Here is a 20,102-nt window from a genome sequence, read left to right as displayed (position 1 = left end):
GTTCCCTTCGCTGGCAGTGGCTAGTGATCTGGTCCACCAAACTTCTGCCTCTTGCGAGCAATTGATTGATTTACTGATTGGTCCCAACTTGTCCAGGCAAAGCGCTCCGGGGGCAACGGTGATGTTGTCTGGCGCTCCTTTTCCCACCCAACCGTGTGTATGTGTGAGTATGAGTGTAAGGTGAACGAGAGATTTGAGGAGCGCTCAGAAAGCATTCCCCGAAGGTCCCGAAGAGGTTGGAATCTGGGTGTCTGAAATTTGTGTGAGGGATTTCTGGAAGGAGTTCCTGAACGCAAGAGCACTGGCAATTTTATAGGGTCAGACGAGTTGGCGAGTGAGACACAGCGACGGGGAGATAATAATTTGTGTGCTGACATGCAAAGAAGTGGACGCGGACGGACGGACCAAGATTTATGGCACTGACATTTTCCTCGATGCACTAATTATTTGGCGTCAATCGTCTGAATCGTTCTCATTCTCAAGGAAAGTTAGTTGCTCGCGAAGGTTATTGGAGGAAGTTTACCTTTCAGACAATCAGGATAGTATGAAATATTGAACTCTCTCTATAGACAATTCAAGTACTAAAGATCATCTTGCAAATAAAGTTAAACATGTCGGTGTAAATCTACCTATTTAATGATACAGTTATAGACCGTAAACACTTGTAGATCTCTCTTTGTGGCTAAAGAGCTCCCTGGTCGTTGGTCCGTGAAGCATAAAGTAAAGCCAGCTAGCCAAACCGTACAGCACGTACAAGCTGTAATTATATTGTAATCTCAGCACAAATTAAACAAGACGCTAATGATTTATGCCCGCAACCGTTTTAGCTCGTTCACACGTGTGTCTAAGACCAGTTTGTTTGCTGTCTCACATTAGACAGTCACGATTGTGTGCCTTCTAAGGACTAGTCAAAATCAATTAGGCTCACTAAGAAACACTAAATTGAACTATTTCTTTTGACAGAGAGAGAGAAAAAACAGCTTTCCCATTATAAACCCATTATAGTACGTAAAAGAGTTCAGTCTTTGGGGGTTTTTGGGGGGACAACGACAAATTAAAACCGATGCAGTAGAAATACATAAATCATACTGTCATTAAAGCTGCATAACAGTTCGCCCTCTTCCTCTGGTTGAGTACACGGTACGGAGAAGGTAATATAAAAACGAACACACGCACACACACACACAATCAACCAATCAATTTATGATCAAAATGCTAATGTTTCAATCAATCCGCAACGAAAGCCAGCGTGGAAGCGTAATGAGAGGTACGTCCAGAACGCTGCGTGTGTCACCCGTACTGCGTTCGCCAACCGGCTATCCACTATCAGCTGGTACAATTTGTACCGCGCTGCCGTCCTGCTGCCACTGCTACGAGCTTCACTCCTCCAAGGCCACCAGCGAGAATGAACGAAGCAGTAACAACAAAAAAACGGAACATGTAATAAACATAAGGCAGGCATAAGGAGGGGGCTCGATCATTTCGTTCAGTAGGAAAAGTAACATTGGGTGAGGAAATAAAACACAAGATAACAAGCTGTGAGTGATAAAGGCAATAATATAAAAAAGACAATGCCTAGAAAACGGAACCAAACCAAACACACAAAGTGGAGAAAGGAACACGAAAACCGAACGGAAACGGAGCCTTCAGAGGGAAAAAAAACCCGCTGGCGCACTGTGCGCCGATGACAGGTGCAAAACTGGGAAGGTGCTGCCGGAGGTCTTCCTCGTCGTCGGAAGAACTTCAAAACACCCCAAGAACTTCACCGAGCGCAACAACGTAGCAATGGGAAGGCAGCATTATGCTGCACGTATCCTTGACATCATAAAACCCCTCCCCAGCCCCTGGGTCGTCCCGCTCGCTCGAACGGATTACGAACGTTCTCCTCTTGCCTTTCTATGCTTTGGTGAATAATTTCTTAAACAAATAACATAATTTGAGTATTATAAATTATCGTTGATAGTTTTAGAGCTCTTGCTTTGCTGCTGCCAGCTTCCCGCCCCGTCTGTTTTGTTTCGGTAATTCTCCCAGTTCCCTTTTCGACCGGCCGAGTTCTGCCTACCGCGCACGTTTCCTCATGTGTTTTTTTTTTTTTTGCTCTCGCCACGGAACCAAACCATTTCGACCCCCCGATGTTCGCTTCCGATCCGCACAGATGTGTGTGTGTGTGCTCGTGTGTTTGGCGCCAAACCAGTTTTCATTGCCCCGGTTTTTATTTTATTTTTCGACTCAAGTCCTCCCCGTCCCCGAGCGTGCGTAGAACAAAAAAAATCCGATTGCCGATTTATCATTCCCTCATCATCGAGGGGCTCATCATTATCGAATAAAAATGTAAAAGAAAAATAACAAAAAAAAAATTACACGCACGCACGCACACACGCAACATTGGTGCCCAAACATCCTTTCGCTGTCTGTTTCTTTTTTGGATTTTGTGTTATTCTTCTGGTTTTCCTTTCAGTTTCTTCCATCCCATTCCAGCTGACCCACATCAAAATGTGACCCTCGGTTTGCGGCTCGTTGGATAATATTAATAATTTATTTAGCTGTAATTTATCACAATTTGTTAAAAAAGTTCTCGATCATACCCGCGTCTCCGATCAGCCCGAGACAAATGGTAGCTGTAGTTTGGAGACTCATTACACAAGTGAGCTGAGATTTGTAAATTGAAATTATTTTTTAATAAAAATCTGTTTTGCTCTTTTAGGTGAAAAACAACTTATAAACAAGGATTTTTATAAAAAATTAAGCAATGCATCATTCGAGCATAATTGGAACAACGATCATACGATCACTGTCATTCGATCATGAGGCCTCCCAGTGTCAGGTGGCGAATTGAGGTCCGGGTAGGTCAATTTCTGTCCTGCGATGCACCCATTACTACACCCCGAAATGGTAACCGAGCCACAGCCAGCCGGTGAGGCCAACTTGGCCAACCCAAGACTGCACCAGGCTCAATTATCCTGTCGTGAGCGTCCGCATCGACGTGAGGAAATTTGATCAATTATAATTAAAACCCGAGCGCGAACATACCCTTCGCAGGACGCTTTTGCGCGCACATCTTGCACTTGCTGCGCGACTTAAGAATTATTTAAAATTTCACCTCTTCATTCTACAGCCTCGAAGAAGTGGCCTCCGCACGGCAGCGAAGAAGTTAATTAGTTTCACTGCATCGTCGCTTCACAGTGTGCGCTTTTTGTCTTTCCTCTCTCTCTCTCTCTTCGCTTTGTTTCTCAATTAAAACATAATCTTTCACGTTTTGCGCTTCATTAATATTTATCCAAATTTAATTGTCCGAGTCGAGCCGTTCGAGGCCGTTATCTAAAATGCAAAACGCGTACACCCGGGGCCCCGGTGTGCTCTGTCGCAACTGCCTGTCCGACTCGCGTATGCGTTCGATCTGTTTTCGCTGCCCATGCCCTTTTATGCATTCGTAATAAGCGGACGCGATCGCAGGAGGAAGACAGACAACTGGCAAAGGAAGGTGCAGCAAGCACCAACAACCTTTCATCGAATCAAAACCAATACCAATGTTTTAGTTGAATTTTCGTTGCATGTTTCGTCGTTCCTGTGGGGTCAAGTGGAGTGGTATAATTATTTAACATTTGACAACAACAAACAAAAAAAACGCAAACAAACCGATAAGATCGAGCTCACTCAATCGATGACAAATGTAATTAATTGCTAAATTAAGACGCATACACAAAATACCATGTTACCAGCATTCAAGTTGAATATTAATGTTATAGCTTGAGACGGATATTTATTGTATTAAAATGTATAGGAATGAATAATGAAGTTTCCACCAAAGAAAAAGGCAGTACTTATTTTAACCACAAACCATCGCTCTCATCGTGCAATTAATCACTTATCTAATGAGCACAGTGTAACCAGCTTCGGCAGCACCACAAATCAGTGCAAATAAAGCGCGTACCCTCGGCGAACCTGCCGCTTCCTTTCAATCAACTCTAGCATGATTATTATCGCGCCCGCGTTACCTCCATCGCCGGTTGTTGGGGACTTTTTCATCTATGTGCTCACCATATCTAGCGTCACGAAAGAAAAACGGTACATAAAAACATTCCCCGGGCCGGAACGAGTTATTCACTTATGCTCGACACCTCTACGGATAGACTACTATCACACACAAACACCTCTATAAGGAAAACCGGCAGGCAGCAGAGGAGCTTGTGCCCGCCGGGAGTGTATGCTTTCGAGCGAGGATAAGACAACAGAAATCACGAAACACGCACACAGACGGAAGCTGGATTAAAATTATGCACTAGGCGCATCCAACCATTGACAGGTGTGATGACGCCTTTCATCGTTGGTGTAGTGATGGGTGAAGTTCACAAACATCCGAATTCAAATACAAATATTTAGGAACCTACTCCGGAAGGTACGTCTACCCAGCATTATCTGGAGACGTTTGGAGTCGTCCGGAGCCATTCGAATTCTCCAGGAGTCGTCCAGAGTCGAAGTCATCCGGAGTTCTCGGAAGTCGTCTGGAGTCATCCGGAATCATCTGGAGTTATCAGAAGTCGTTCTGAGTTGTTCAGAGTCATCTAGAATCATTCGGAGTCATCCGGAGTCGTCCGGAGTCGGCCAGAGTTGGCCAGAGTCATCAAAAATCGGAGTTGTCTGGAGTCATCCAGAGTCATATAGAATCATCCGGAGTCTCCTAAGTTGGCCGGAGTTGCCTGAAGTCGGAAATTTCCGGAATTATCTGGAGTCAGCTGCAGTCATCCGGAGTCGTCCGGAGTCGGAGTTGTTTTCATCCCCGTTTCCGACTCCTGCTGACTCTAGTTTACTCAAAACGCTGTTTTTAGAAAGAAAACCCTGTTTAAGAAGTGTACTCCAACTCTGGACGACTCCGACTCCGGTCGGGTTTAGTGGTTCCGATTTTGCCAGAGTCAGATTCGAACGAACAATCTGAGTCGTAGGTGCACTCCAGAGATCACATCACTACTTTGCTCCCCTCAATCCAAGAGCTCAATAGAATAAAAGTCCACTGACGGCAAGCGGTCAGTCAGCTAGCGGACGGTCTAAGCAAAATAAGCATAATTTTCACCCATCCAAGGTGTGTGCGAGTGTGTGTTTTGTGATAATTTCTTTATGGCAAGTGGCAAAAAGGAAAAAAGACGCCCGAAGGCTCGCTAACCGTTCGGTTCAGTTTAATAAAGTGTTGATAAATTGTAAAATTACATACAGCAAACCGTGTGCCTGTGCTTGTATGCCACCTGGCAGCGGGCTGAACATTGTGATTTGGTGTCGTTTGTGGTAAGGTGTGCACACACCGGTTACACAAAAGGCAAAGAGAGAGAAAAAAAGTATAACATAAATAACCATTCGCAAAGGAACCTCCGCCAGCAAACAAAGGCCAGGGACGGGTTGGGACGGGGGTGTATGCCAACGCAGCACACAAGAATGGTATGTAATTGGCAACCGTGTCAACCTGGTGTGTGAGTGTGTATGCGCGCACGGTGACATAAAATGCCAACGCTCGCCACACGCTCGCTCACTCGTTCGCTCGTTGGCGTTATGATGGTCAACATCATCATCATCATCACCACCATCGAGGCGAACGAATCGAGCGTTATGATAGTTTGAGCGACACGGACAGCGGACATGACGACCATAGGGGAGGGTGGTTTGCTCAGACGCGATGCCCAAAGGCAGCGATTGAATCCAAAATGAACCCGACACGGAGGGCACCAGATTTGCACCTGATCATAGGCCAGCGGGATGAAAGCGCTTGAGCGAGGGAAGTTGGAGCGCACACCAAGAGCGGGAAGGGTGGCTTTTGGCATTGACTTGCCCGTGTGTGTGTGTCTTTGAATGGTGACGGCGGGAGGGTCCATTTATGGGCGCAAAAGACCGACCCCGAAGCGTTACTTATAGGAGACGGAGCAGCAAGACGGTTGGGTTGTATGTTTTTTGCACGATTTTTTTTATCAACATGGTTGTGTTTGTTTTTTTCTTCACTCCTCTCAATATACATGTCTCCTTTCTTAAAGCAGCGGTCTTTCAATTCACGTTAATGTCTCTAATGCTATCAAAGGCTGTTATTTCTTTCCATTCAAAAGATGGATACTGCTTTTGCATCAAGTAAATGGACTCCGATACTAAATGAACTTGTAATGCGCTTCCCACACCACGGAGTTATCTTGCATTTCCCTTCTATCTCTATCACACCCTCCTGGGAGCAATAATCGCTAATGGTTAAGCGGTACATAGCGTTAAGGGTTTTGTAGCTCTCGCGCCAGGCGAAAGTCACTCTGCCACTCTAAATCGATAATTACCGAACCAGATAAACCGTTCGGTTCGAGGAAAATGAAACGAGATCCGCTGAACTGAATGGTAGGAACTGGGTGTGAAAGCATAATCTTTTAATCGCGTCCAGTGGGAATTGCAAGATGAGATGAAGTCTCAGCCTTATGCAACGGTGGAGTCGACGGATTTCGGTGGGAAAATGTTCCAATTTTCCAAATGCCACTTCATCGTGAGATATTGATAACAATGCTGATGTGATAAGCTGCCGTTTTTTTTTTTGTAAATTTAACGGGCTCATTCTATTTAACGGGCAAAGTTCGACTCAATTTATATTGAAGAAATGAGCTTGGATCTCGAAATCTCTCGATTGCAAGAATAAATTGCACTTGATAATAAAAGAAAAAAATGTATTTAAATAAAGCTAAATACAGCTTTTTAAAACATTTGACATTGAAATAAGTATAGCATGTCAATCTAAAACTAAACATCTAAAATTAATCAATCTTTGAAAAATCAGAATTCAAGATTGAACATAAAATATCAGTTTTGCCTTAATCCTTTTTCCCCACCGCTTTCTGTTTATCTCATCTGGAAAACCACTACATGGACGATACACCCTTACAGTCCCCAACTATCCAGTTGCACCCAATACCCCTTTCATACACTTCAATCCAAGCAAATGCGATCCGCAATTTCAGCTCTAATTAAACGTCTCCGGTGAAGAAATATGGCAACCACACGCGAAGGAATGGAAACAGCCATCCGTCCCGTCCATCTCACAGTCAACAGTCTCACCTGTTTGCCAATCGGTTGAATTAATCTTTCGCTCCCACTATCTCACCTACCGACCGCACTAAGTCAATAATAAAATATGAAAATGTACCACACGTCTCACCATCAAAGGTAGAGATGACCGAGCGACGGATACGCGCGAGACTAGACAGATTTCAACCCTCTAAAACCCATCACATTCTGTCACCGGTTTGCAGTGCAGCGCGAAAATGCAACCGGTGCACACACACACACGCACATTGCACCCAGCTCGGCTTCTAATCCACCGACTATAAATATAAATTAATTGCCAGCCGGCTGCGCGGGGTTTTCGGGGCGGATGGTGGCGGAGCTGCCCATTAAAATGAATCGTGCGGCGCTATGCGAACCTGCCTGTGCAAAAACCCCATGATTCCCGCGCGCGAGATAAATCTCGGGACGGACATAAAAACGACCCAGGGATCGGCAGCGGCCAGATCGGGCAACCATTTAGGAATCTGATTAAGTGCAGCCAGTCAAATAAAATACGTGGCAAAAGTTATGATTTCCTGCCGGTTGCGGATGTGGGACGCGCAGCAGCGTGTTTGCGTGAGTGTCTGTGTGAGTGTTTTATTTCTGCTGCGTTGCTGCCAGCTGGTTGCGGCAATTGATTTTTGATCCTAGCTCAAGTACCTCGCAAATGTCAAACACGATTTGTTGAGTAATAGATAATGGCGGTAGAGGCATTGCCTGGTAATGTCAATTTTATTGCAATCAGTTGCAGTGACGAGAAGAAAATTAAGGACATTGAGAAATAGTGAGGAACAAGTATCTGACTTTATTTTAAAACAGATATAAGCAATTAATTCGCTAAATTATCATCCAAAAATACGACAACATTGATTTATAATAAAAGAGAAAAATAGCAAAGCATTTGGAGGCACATTTACATTAAAATCCCGTTCTACACTCCTTGATGATGGTCCGTCTCGATACTGAAGTTGTCAAAACGAACTGCCTAATAACTGTTCTTAAATGGAGACCTGAGTTCAATTCTCGATGGGGAACATTCACTTGACAGCTCTCCTTTATATGCAAAAAGATTTAATGGCTTAACAAAATCTTTATTTACTGACGACAGGATCATCTGTTGCCTGCATAGAGAGTTGCCTGCTCAAACTCTTCCTCTTCTCACATCATTGCCTATGCAGCTTATTTGACCTACTGGAAATGTAAATCCCACGCAAACAATGAGACCCCAAATTTTGAGTGATTCAGGCCGAGGGGTACGAGGAAGCTTGAGGAAGCAAGGAGAAACGAGCTGCGATGAGAGTTCGCATTCTGTTTTACATGCGCGCTTCACTAACACCAATACAAATACCGTGCTTTGACGAGCCGTCTGTGAATGTGTGTGTGTCTTCTTTCAGCGAGCTCACCAACTTGGATCTGCTCGTCACATCGTGTTGTCTCGCTTACACTACAGCATCGAACCATCGCTCCGTATGTCCCCCCCTCCTACGCGTACAACACCACCAGTACAGCGCGACGCTTTGCCGGAGATGGTTGTGCGTGTTTTGTTCAAAGTCCCGCGCGCAGTGTTTGTGCGTTGGTGCATTTCGTTCAATGTCTCGTGCGCCGGTGTGTTTTGATAAAGTGTGAAGTGAATAAACAGTGTGCACAGACGCACATGCAGTGCGTGGATAGACAGGTAAGAATTTGCTGAACAGAGTCAACGCAGATTGTCGACAAGTTTCCCGCAGCCTGGCTCGACTCGGTATGACGTCATTCGTGAGTATGAAGGATTCTAAATGTGTACTTTAGTGTGTACTTTATGTTTCAATAAAGTGTTTAATGTAATAAAAAATGACAGTGTTTGTGTTTAGTTTTAGAATAAGTGCATGAAAGAAAGCGAAAAACAAGAAGCTTTTGATGTGTTGGTAGCATGGCTCGAAAGAACACAAACACATTGAGAACTGCAGAGCGCACCGTGCGTTACGGGTGGGGAGGGGGAGGGCTCGCGCGAGGGTGTAACTCATTCGTCGAAGAGACACTGTATTTCGACAGCGTCACTCAAATCACTCAAAAAATACACTCATTTTGCCGGACGGGTCCTCTTACAAACTCATCTTCAGCAAAAGTCCTAACGATGAGAAAACGGAATTGATCAACTCAATTCTCCAATCTCAGTATGATCAGAGCTCCTCAAACCAAAAGAGTGTGGGTGATAAATGGTGGGCACAGGCGAGATCCTCTCAAAACAAGAAAACCATCCCCAACCAGTAACGGATACCAGGATTCGCCGGAACAACTGCAACAACAAACTCACTAAATTACCAATCCTCAAACCCACCTTGGGAAGCTTGCTCGACAGCAGCAGCAGCAGCTCGGAGAGCAGCACAACAGCGTAAGGTGATAACTAGGCGAAAAACGTGCACGAGAAAGTCCGTGAGCCCTCGATCACCACCAACCCCGGACGAAGGCGCGAGGTGCAAGGGACGACGACGACAGTCGACTGCTGTAATAACAGCGCTGGTGGCGCTGGCTCGCTGGTGGAAAGATATATTTTTGAAATATAAACAAAACACCATGAAACGTGTAATTACCACGCAAACAATGAGACCCCAAATTTTGAGTGATTCAGGCCGAGGGGTATGAGGAAGCTTGAGGAAGCAAGGAGAAACGCGCTGCGATGAGAGTTCGCATTCTGTTTTACACGCGCGCTTCACTAACACCAATACAAATACCGTGCTTTGACGAGCCGTCTGTGAATGTGTGTGTGTCTTCTTTCAGCGAGCTCACCAACTTGGATCTGCTCGTCACATCGTGTTGTCTCGCTTACACTACAGCATCGAACCATCGCTCCGTATGTCCCCCCCTTCCTACGCGTACAACACCACCAGTACAGCGCGACGCTTTGCCGGAGATGGTTGTGCGTGTTTTGTTTTAAGTCCCGCGCGCAGTGTTTGTGCGTTGGTGCGCATTTCGTTCAAAGTTTCGTGCGCCTGTGTGTTTTGATAAAGTGTGAAGTGAATAAACAGTGTGCACAGACGCACATGCAGTGCGTGGATAGACAGGTAAGAATTTGCTGAACAGAGTCAACGCAGATTGTCGACAAGTTTCCCGCAGCCTGGCTCGACCCGGTATGACGTCATTCGTGAGTATGAAGGATTCTAAATGTGTACTTTAGTGTGTACTTTATGTTTCAATAAAGTGTTTAATGTAATAAAAAATGACGGTGTTTGTGTTTAGTTTTAGAATAAGTGCATGAAAGAAAGCGAAAAACAACAAGCTTTTGATGTGTTGGTAGCATGGCTCGAAAGAACACAAACACATTGAGAACTGCAGAGCGCACCGTGCGTTACGGGTGGGGAGGGGGAGGGCTCGCGCGAGGGTGTAACTCATTCCTCCAAGAGTAACTGCTAACGGGGGACGGTACTCAAATCACTCAAAAAATACACTCATTTTGCCGGACGGGTATGATCTCAACAGTCAGGCACCCAATATTAATAACGATAATGGAGGGTTTTGTGCGTTCGTCCGTTCGTTCATTCGTTCGTTCCTGCCTTGTTGCTTGTTCGCTTCGATCCGTTCCCTGGGTTGTGTTCATTCCGCTCGATCTTTCTGTCTCTCCTTCTCTTGCTATACCTCACACAAGGTATCGAAGGTCTTCAAGGCTGCTTTCAAGCTGCTCCCTCGTTTGCAGGATCGTTTCAGGAGAAAAAAAAAACAACAAGGATCGTTCAACTTCTCTTGGGAGAGAAGCTCAACGACAGCAAGGGGGTAGAGTAGCAAAAAAAGCCCCAAAACACAACCAAATCGATCGTGCCCACCGTTGCTTTCCACGTCGCTGCTTTGGTTTTGGGTTGTTCAAAAAGTGCCCATAGGTACGAGCCATTTCGGTATGACTGTCGGGTCTTTCGGGCGTTCCGTTTGGGTGGCTTTCTGCCACAGCGCCTTAAATCATAACAAATTGATGAGCCACAGCACAGTGCACAGTGAAACCATGCATCCCCGCTTCCGTTACAGATTCTAAATCGACAACAAAATTTCGACACAACTCCAAACACGGACTCCACAGTGCCTCCTTTTTTTTCTTGGTGTGCTCTCTTCATTCCACTATCTTGCGGTTACGATGCTCCGGGGTCTACCCCGGTCCAAAACTTACGCTCCACCTAAACCGTACGGCCGCGAGCTTAACATGCCAATTTGGTGGTGCTAATAAGATGGAATGAGATTGTGCCAATAAATTTTGTTTGCTCTGCTCATATGGAGCCACACCACTTTTAGGGGTTTGGGGTGCATCATTTTGGGCATCTTTTTACGTTTTTTTTTTTTTTGGTTTTGTTAGTAGAAGGTAAAAAGGTAAAACAATATAAGGCATTGTTTAATTTGCTGTCGACAAGGTGGCATTTAAATACGATCGATCGGGGCTCTGATCAAACTTCACGCGGGGGACAACTCAATCAGTGCCGGGACTCAAGCTCGTTTAGAAACTGATTGAAGTTGTTGAGGAGCTTTTTCGGTGACGGTTCTGGTATTGTTTTAAGGTTACGATCGTGATATGCGTGCGTTAAGAGCTTATTAGTGCATTGATTCTGAAACAGCGTTTTTCATAAAAACAATGGCAATGGGGTGATGAACTCGAGCATGATACGATCAGGACAGCAAAGCGATGAGTGTACTTATACTTTCTCACGGGAAATTGGAATGGCTCGGTCCAAAACGGCGAGTTGCAGCGAGTTATACTATGACATGCTCCGGAAATGAAGATAAACATTGGAGTTTTGATTTATATTGTTGATTTAGACTTTGATGTTAAATCCTCAGGATAATTTAGGAGGAACTCCCGGAACTGCTCTATCAATTGTTACATATGCTGGACGAAACATCCACGGGGTCTCCAAACTTATGGGGTCCCTGGCGGCCGCCCAGTAAGTCTTTCATTAAAACCTTCACTGTCAACCCGTTTGACAGCAAGAAAACCACGTGGAAATCTCAAATCCCATCATAGTTTTGTAGGTCACGAGTACATTTTCGGTAGGAACTGGAAATTACCAAAACATGCCTATGACCTTCGAAAAGGTGTGCAAACTACTCTAGAAGGCGTTGAAATATGCTCTAAAGCCTCACCAAGATCTCTCAGAACAATAAACGGGAAAGCATTTCGGAGAACTCGGCAATGTTTTTATTCTCCTCTCTAAGGTTACATGTTTACACCGCCACATAGCTGACGCATGAGGTTCACCCGATATCCCGATCTTGTTCCGTCCGGTTCGTGTGTGTATATGCGCAAGAAAAAAAGGGGAAACGCCACCGGGCGCTCGCTTGTTCCGACACTTCCCGAAACAAGGGGCCCAGCGCCTTACAACAATGTAACCGTATCATTTGACGCCTCACCTCGTAGGAAGGGTAGAATGGAGCAGCAGCAGCAGCAGTATAAAAGGGCTACAATTATCGCATACTTACGCATCGGGGCCCTCCTCGTGACCTCGGCACACCAGGCAAAACGCCTGTCCAGCCCTAATGAGTAGCTCACACACAGACAGACAGACAGCCACAGACGGGCCTCACACACTGTGCGCTCGAAGCAAGTTTGCAAAACGCGGTGTGCAAATATGTACCACAAACCAGCCAAAACTACACAGCCGTGACACTAGAATGTAGAGAACATGCACAAATCGAAGCAACAAAAACAGACACATGTGAATATATGTGCACGTCATACACAAAAACACACACACACACACACACACACACACACACACACACACACAAAACATGCCCCCAATCATGCCGGGTGTGGTCGGGGGTTATGTGCCGTTTCGTTTTTTTGTTTGTGCTCGGGAAAAAGGAAGCTAATATGAAAAATGATATGCTTATTATTGGGACACGTTTGCCGCCGGTCTCCGCCGTTTTACAGTTTGGCGATGCGAAAAAGGGGGGAAGGATGATGCCCGGCTGGCCAGGCGGTTGTTTTTTTTTTTTTTTTTTGGCAGCCGCACACTCTTTTCTCTATGCTGCTCACAAGCTTCGATGCTGGGTTGTGTGTGCTGCTCCTCCGGATGGCGCGTTGTGTGCGTGTTTTACCTTTTTTTTTCGCTCGCACGTTTGAGACTGGTTCAATGCATTGTCTTTTCGCCGACCTGCCCGACCTGCAGTTCTGATATAAAGCATTGAAAAACGCACACACATACGAACAGAGATACTCAAACATAGAAAACCGACCGGCTCCAAAGCCGCAGCAATAGTTGTCAATCTACCGGGGTTCAAGACATCGGTTGTCCTTTAGATGTCTCCCGGCATTGAATCAAACCTACCCTCCCCTTTCCCCCTTCATGGAAAAATCCCCGACGTCATACGGCCCTGTGTGTTCAAGGGGGCTTTTCTTCCCATCTGTGGTGAACAACTTTACATCAGAATCAGGAGCAGCAACAACAACAACAACAACAACAACAACAACAAAACACACCAACGCTAGTGTGTGCAAAATCTGCATCCCCGGCATTCGCCTGCACACAGGAGCAGGTGAAGCCGCCGGGATCCGGGGGCCTCGAATTTTCGTTCGCCTTTACCTTACCGATATCCTGGCGCTCTTTTATTACCAGCTCGTTTGTGTATATGTATTTGTGTTCTTTTTACTCAATTCAAACCGCAAGAAGGTGGAAAGGACGCGGTACGTAGGTTGTGCTGTGCGTCTTTATTTTACCGATTTCCCGCCTGACAGCTGCTTAATTTTTATGCCGTTTGTCAGCGGCGGTACTGCCGGCGGGGGCACTCGGCCCGGCACACCGACACGTTGAACGAAAACAAAAAGAAAAAAAAGCAGCCCACAAATCGCATGTAGGAGTAACGTTTCGTGGCCCCCGAGGTCCCGGTAACTTTATATATATTTGTATATTGTTCATTTTTATGCTCTAACAGCACCATCAACACGAGTTGATGGGTATGAGGTTCATAAAGTAGTACGCCTGTAAGTGTACGTCGAAGGGCAATGTAGTGGCACACACGGGGTATCGAAAAACCAAACCTCATCCAGCGAAGAGACGAGACGGATACTTCCGGAAGTATCCAACCAGCAAAGCGACTTCATTTGCGTACCGATGCGTACGCTGTGCCGTGTTGGGCAGCTGGCGGCTCCTTATACGCAGGCAAGTCTAAGCTTCCGCATTTGTCGTAGCACGCAATCGCTTCAACCAACGTGTGCGATTCATTAGGAGAATGCTTAGCATATGGTGTAGGTGTGGAACTTCTTGACATTTTAGATGAGGTTTGAAGTTGGAACCAATTCTTATGAAGAGGGAACAATAGTTGTTCAATATACTTAATCTACAAAGCCAAACATTCATTAGCTAAACATGAGACAGCAAGTGGTCTAAGATATTACTCTTATTTATGTAAATCATTGATCTTAATCAAGTGTTTCTTGTTATTCTTTGCTTTTTTTAAGATTTACTCGTCAGAAGTTAAGGATTTACATGAAGAAGTTAAGGATTTACATGAAGAAGTTAGTGATATGCATATTGAGTCACAGCTGTGTGGTTTGTGTGATAACACTTCCCAGCGTATGAGTTGAATTAAATCATGAGTTAACTAACTATCCACTATGGCTAGAAACTCTCTCACAATGATATATAAAAATCGTGAGCTAAATTACGCTTCGGAGCGAAAAGTGACAATTAGCGATTGAACACTCTGGGCTGACTTGGAACTCACTCACGTGGCATTGAATAACTCTTGGACGAGCGATTTAACTCCATGAACATCGATTTAACTCACCCAATCTGAGTTTAGTTGATCCTAAGCTGAAGAACTCTTTCAAGAATTGAGTTTCGCTGAGTGATAGAATGCTCCCCGCTGACTATGGTTCTTCTGGACTCCTAAATAATGGGTTAAAGATTTAACTCACCATTCTAGCTCTTGTAATCTTAATTGATTTGCATAGGTGATTATTTCCATCACTAGCTCTTATGCCAATAGACAATTGACAACGATTCAACATGATTTTGATGAGTACCTGGAGATGAGCTTAATTAGCTCCAGAGGCCACACATCACTCTATCCATTTTAGAGACAAGCTTGGTGTAATGTCCTAGTAACACCAAGCAATTCTTCTCTACACACACACACAAACTTACTGTATGCCTTAACAAAACAACCACCACATCAGCAGCTTGCTGACCAGTGCTTAGAATTATCGGAACATTAATCAAATTACGCTGCTCCGTCTGCGTTCGAGCGGCCATTCATTATCGGCCGTGAATCTTGCTGTCTGTCACACACATAACCACCGTGGCGCAATATTGGAATTGCAAATTTGCAGTCCAGCTCGCATCCCCCCCCCCCGGATCACAACTAACCGGGGACCCTGGACATGTAGTTCAGAGCCAGTGTTGCCAGCCATGAGCAACTTGTGCTGCGTGACTACGAGATCTAATTGCTCGCACCAACACATCTCACACGCGTCCGTTTTTTTAAATGTTTGCTTCCTATAACTCTTTTTTTTTGCTAACAGTAACAATAGCATCCCTTCCTTTGCAAAACCTTTGCATGAAACATCCCAAGCCAATGCGTTTTTGTGTTTGGTTTATTGTTGGTTGGTAGGAAAAAACACCTTTCTTTTAAATAGCGCACACACACACACAGACACATCGAAACAAACTTTTTCCTACGGGTTCCTACGGGGGGAAGGGAGCCCAAACGGTGGGTGACATACGATACGCAAATGCTGGTGCCGACTTACGATGCAGCCGCCGCTGCCGTCTCGCTCGGTTTCGCTGCTTTTGTGGTACCCAGCCATCCCCAGGGAAGGGTGGAGATGTGTTAACCGCACATGCTGCACTCATTATGTTTTCTATTCATCGGAGTTCAGTCCTACCAACACATCTCTCCCCCCCCCTCCCCCTTGGTTTGCCACTTCACCCGACATGCAACAAGGCGCGTCATGAGTGTGTCACGTCACCGTTTGCATGCGCTTTGCAATTAACGCCCGAAAATCCTCGCTGCCTCGTGCCTAAGCATTGACTGTACGGACCTGCGGGGCATGTTTCGTCTCGCACCACCACCCCAGGTTGATATGCCAATTGGAAAAAGTACAACGAGCGGTAATCATGTTTGACACATTGCTCCAGCTGGATATTGCTGGAAATTGGTTGGTAAGGTGTCAGGTCAAAACCATTGCGAAACATTCGTTGTTTTTTGTGGTTATATGTATGACAACAACTTCCTTCAGAAAACTCTTCACTTGTCCACTAATCGAACCTTTTCTAATTAGAACTCTTTTAGGGCTCGAATCAGTTCCTTCTTCCGTTCCTCACCGTACGTTGCACATTGCGTGTCGCTTGTCGTGACAGTTTGCAGTAAGCGTGGATGCATTTTCCCGTCAAGCTGCAAACCGTGCCGGGTGCGGTGCACTCATATGTTCATATCTCGCGATGCATTGTAACCCCCTCTTCCCATCTTCTTCTCATCGAGTGCACCGTGACTGAACATTAGAATTTGAGCCAGAAACAAAAAAAAATGCTGGAAAACTCCCCAAACGTCGACCGGCAGCAAACCACGGCACATCACGTGCAGAGCGCGTCGTGCTTGAATCAGCAGAAAAAATCGACGACTCACTCGCGAGGAAAGGTAGGTGAAGGCGTTGCACTTAAGGCCCCATTTCCCCCCCCCCCCCCTTTTCCTCTTTTGTTACACTCAATGGGTGGCCAGTGACAGCGCCAGTGTAGTGCACATTTCTTTCAAGGCAATGCATAAAATCGCGCCGCAGCTCCAAAGCTTCTGAGCGCGCGGGAACGGGGCCGGAAGCCGGAAGGGTTGGGTATGGAAGGGGCAGCGAAAAGCAACAACAAGCAAAAAAGAAAAAAAAAGTTTTGCCAGCCCCAAGCCACTGTGTGAGAGTGCTAATCATTATGCGAGGGTGTTAAAAACTGTTTTATGGACAAGAAATTTTAACACCTACTGCGCCCATGCGCTTTCCGAAAGTAAGTGTGTGTGTGTGTGTGTGTATGTAGTGTAGTCGAGGGGGTGGTTGTTGTGGGAGTAAAAGGGCTGAAGAGGGGTGGCGAAAATGAGAAATGATAAAAAGAGTAGCAAAGAGAGAGGGAAAGAGAGAGAGAGAGAGAGAGAGAGAAAGAGAGAAGAAAATGCACAATATACCAAACAGCGGAAACAGTAGGAAAGGGCTCCACCGGCACTTCACCGGCTCATTGCTCGTGTGTTGGCACAGTGTTGGTGGTATTGGTGACTCATATTTGCTGCTATTGCATGAGTGTCAGTTTGTGTGGACTGATGGAATGAATGAATTTTTACTCCGTGCTGTTTATGTTTTTTTTTTCTTTTTTTTAAAGGCCTTGCACCACGATGTTAAGCCTTGTTGAATTCTGTATTTCTAGACAAAAAAATACTGTTTTCTATGTAACATAGTCACTTAACAACAGTATGTAGCCTTGTTTTGCAAAAATCTAAAGAAAAACCAAAAAATAAATAAAAATTGATGACAAAAAATGACACCAAAAACAAAACCATCATTTAAAAATGAAAGAAAAAAAAATTAAACTATAATCAGCCTTTTTCCAATAAGAGCGAACATAAAAAATCGGAACCATAACCATCTCATGCTTGCAAAAGCAATCAAATTGAGTGTTCTTTTTAAATAGATCAACACCTGCCGCACAAAAGGGAAGAGCCTGCCGCCGTTCTCTCTTTCTCTCTCTCAATTTATGTGTAAATGCTCAGGCTAAACAATTGCAGAGAGTGCAGGGAAACAGCATGTATCAGCTGGACGGGCTTTAACAAAAATAAGTCAGAAACAAAACCACCCAACAAGGGTACCCCGAGCTACGTCAGCTTCGGCGGAGGAACGTGATTACGGAAGAATTTCCTTGGCAAGCCGCACACAAATACACACACACACACACACACACACACACACACACACACACACACACACACACACACAACTACAACTGTCATCTCTACACGGATGTGGCACACAACACAACACCACAGAGTGGCCCATGAGCATGTGTGAAAAATTGCACGTAAAACGGGTTTTCCTGTAATACCACAATCTCTCTAGAGAAGTTAGGCTTTTGTACCGAATTCCGACTTCCAAGCTCCTCCTGTTGCCCCGTCTTCTGTTTGGTTTTCAGGCGTGGAAAGGACGGAGGTTGGTAGATGGAAAATGCATTCAAAAAGAGAGAAAGCGAGAGAAACAGAGAGGGATAGAGAGTGAGGCAGAGAGAGAGAAACGCGACAAATTGAACGATTCTGGCCTGCAGGCGGGAAAATTCAAAACTGAACATTTCCCCCCTCACTTATTCTCTCCCCCTGTCTGTAGAAGGGTTGGAAAATGTGCCATTGAAGCAGAATAGCGAGTGAATGGGTATGTATGTTTGTCCCCGTTGGTATGGTTTGTAACCTTGCCGCACTAACTCGCCTGGGAGAAAGCATCCGGAAGCATGTAGAACAAAAGTCCAACGTTTTCCGTGCTTGATGGTGGTGGTGGTGGTGGTGCATCTCGCTAATCCATGCATGTGGGAGAGCATGCATTTTCCACGAAAGGCCACCACCACACATTCGAAGGCCACCACGGCACACACACACACACACACACATGGGCGGCTAAAAACGCGCGCACATTTCACAATGCAAGCCTAAATCAATAACACTTTCGCTCTGGGGGTTCGCACTTTTGCTCCATTAGCCGACCTCAAGCACCGAGTGGCTTTGGCTTTGCAGCAGGCTCTACTGGGTGTTTGTGTATGTGTGTGTGTATGTGTGTGTAGGTGGAAATTAGAGCAAGCGGAGGGGTTTTGGGGTGTGGAAAGGAATGCAACCTCAAAGCCTAACTGGAGCTGGGCCGCTCGGGCGCGCTCTCTCATTCTCTTCCCCATGTGTGTGTGTGTGTTCTATGATCGATAGGATCAACAAATTATTTTATGAATTTATAATCAATTTTCAAGACCCGACTGCTGTTTGCCAACTGGCTGCCAACACACACACGGAAGAGGTGTGCGTGAGTTAAAACCACAGACATGCAGCTGGAGGGCAAGAATCTCTTTCCCTCCCGGCTAGCGGATACGGCAATCCAGGATATTAGAGCAAATGAGGCACGCTGAAGCTGATTTTGCCGCCCGATTAGCCGCACATACAACCGCGAATGTTGAGTTAGGCCTGGGCAGTAAGGGGATCAGAGAGAGAGAGGGGGGGGGGATGGAAAACTTAAGCCACACCATTTTTCTACTGCCTCACATGAACTCCCTCTCTTTGGGCACAAGTATCAGGACACTTCAGAACGCTGCACTGGAACTTTTTCGCCGCACGCCACCGCCTCCAATTCAAACATCCACTCCCCCTCACCTCTGCAAAAACCTTCCAATGAGGGGAGGGAAAAAAGATGAAAGATGAAATGAGTGGAAAATTGAAAGTAAGCGTTAATTTGTTCTCTTTTTTTTTCTTTTAAACTCAGGAGTAAATACTTAAGCGCATCAGGACGCTTGGCACCTTTTCGCTGGATGATCCTATTGCTTGCTTTGTGCTGAATTTGCGTCTCGTCTCGCTGTAAACGCGCTTTGCAGTCCGAGAACTAGCTTGCTTGCTGGCTGTGAGTACAAGACGACGAATTAAGGAAGGAGCAGCTACCACATGGATGAAATTGTGTCAGCAAATGGCTTTACGAGCAAATGATTCTAAGTGGACAGGGGTGTTTGATCTCTGTTTTTTTGTCATTTTGCTCATCTGATAATTAAGTAATGCTTGATTCGTTTGGATATTGTGCAACAGCTCCGTACATGAAGCCATTTAATTCAGTTAAACCTGATAAGGTTGTCGATGAATTCTTTCAGCTTTCAACGAAGAATTTAAACGAAAAATTTGAGTTCGGGTTAAGCGGAGAGTATCCCTCTGCAGTCTTTAGAGGATATACATTGGCTTACAATTATCAGGAGTTAAACATAGGACGAAATGCACTTCAAGACGCATTTCAATGGAGTTTGTTGCAGTAAAAGAGCGGTTTTAAGTCCTATGAACTGATTAGAAATAATGGAAAAATTGATTGCACTATGGCGTAAAAATCAACTCGA

General features: G+C 45.3%; 1 protein-coding gene across 5 annotated transcripts in view; it reads right to left on the bottom strand.

Moving 5' to 3' along the window:
- Nucleotides 1–20,102, bottom strand: part of LOC3291411 (optomotor-blind protein) — a 134,468-nt gene that overhangs the window by 99,796 nt on the left and 14,570 nt on the right. The gene's annotated exons all lie outside the window — the stretch shown is intronic.

Source organism: Anopheles gambiae, chromosome 3, assembly GCF_943734735.2.
Source record: "Anopheles gambiae chromosome 3, idAnoGambNW_F1_1, whole genome shotgun sequence".
In the NCBI taxonomy this organism is placed as follows: Eukaryota; Metazoa; Arthropoda; class Insecta; order Diptera; family Culicidae; genus Anopheles; species Anopheles gambiae.
The sequence above is the reverse complement of the archived record's forward strand: the minus strand, read 5'-3'. Positions and strand labels throughout refer to the sequence as shown.